Consider the following 1,605-nt stretch of genomic DNA (forward strand, 5'->3'; position numbering starts at 1 on the left):
GGCATTTCAGAAGGCTGTGTTTAGCATTCAGATTTGGCAGCACTATCTTCGATAGGATCTCCATTATTATGGCGCAGAGAAGGAATTGCTTGTATCTTGCCTCTGGCATACTTCACGTACGGCTAGAATCTCTTTGGATTTTCTGCCAGGTTTCGAGACAAAGTTAGATTGTGGAAACTATCATAAGCATCTCGCACTGAAGTCCGTGCTAAATTTCGAGCTTCTGTAAAAGATAGCCAATCTTGGGGATTTTGCGTCTGCTAAATGTGGCATGTTTGTTTCGTTGTTTCTGCAACAGTGTTCTGACCCGCTTTGTGTACGAAGGAGGATTAGAACTGTCGTTTGTTGATTTATTTGGAATAAATCTCTCAATTGGAGCCGATACTATTTCATTGAATTCAAGCCAAATCTGGTCTGCACTTAGATTGTGGAGATTGTCCGTCAAATGAATTTTTATCTGCTTTTTTGAATAGGTATATTATTCTTTTATTTTTGGAGGATTTTGGGATTACAATATTCTATCTCCCTATGACACCCTGCGCTCATTAATCCCTGCATCCGTTTTGATGCTCATTATTAACTGAGCATTATTCCTTGCTATTAGGTTTCACAATCTTTAACTATTCGTGTGGGCTCATGAACTTATTGCTCGAAATAATTTTTACAAAATGCATTTAGCACAATTTCGGATGACGTTTTATGCGTACCTCCGGAATTAAACATGTATTTTCGCTAAGATATCGAGGGTAAATTAAAGTCACCACCAACTGTAATCGTATGAGTCGGGTAAGCGTTTGATATTAAATTCAAGTTTTCCTTGAACCTTTCAGCAATTGTATTATCTGAATTTGGAGGTCGGTAAAAGGATCCAATTATTATTTTATTCCGGTTGCCAACAATGACCTCTGCCCATGCTAACTTACTGTAACTATATACTTCAATTTCGCCAAACAATGGCCTCTGCCCATACTAACTCACAGGGATTATCTTCTTCGATTTCGGGACAAGATAAACTACTTCTAACAGCAACAAACACACCACAGGCAACTGTGTTTAGCCTATCCTTTCGGTACACTGTTAGGTTCTTCGCAAAAATTTCGACTTCATTTATCTCCGTCTTTAGCCAGCTTTCAGTGCCTATAACGATTTGAGCGTCTGTGTTTTCTATTAGCGCTTGGAGCTCTGGCACTTTCCCAACACTGCTATAACAATTAACAACTGATATACCGATGGTTCCTGTATCTACGTTCTTCCTGTGTTCGGCCTGCACCCTTTGTGACTGAAACAGGTTTTGTGTTTTCCCGAGACCCTCTAACCTAAAAAACCGCCCAGTCCACGCCACACAGCCCCTGCTACCCGTGTAGCTGCCTCCTCCGGATAGTGGACATCTGACCTATTCAGCGGAACCCTAAACCCAAACACCTTTTGGCGCAAGTCGAGGAACCTGCAGCTACACTGTCGCAGAACCGTCTGAGCCTCTGATTCAGACCCTCCACGGCTCTGTAGCAGAGGTCCACAATCAGTCATGTCGACTATGCAGCAAATGGTCAGCTCTGATTTCATCTTGCAAGCAAGACTGGCAGCATTTGCCACTTCTGTTAGCCG

This window comes from Schistocerca piceifrons, chromosome 3, assembly GCF_021461385.2.
Source record: "Schistocerca piceifrons isolate TAMUIC-IGC-003096 chromosome 3, iqSchPice1.1, whole genome shotgun sequence".
In the NCBI taxonomy this organism is placed as follows: Eukaryota; Metazoa; Arthropoda; class Insecta; order Orthoptera; family Acrididae; genus Schistocerca; species Schistocerca piceifrons.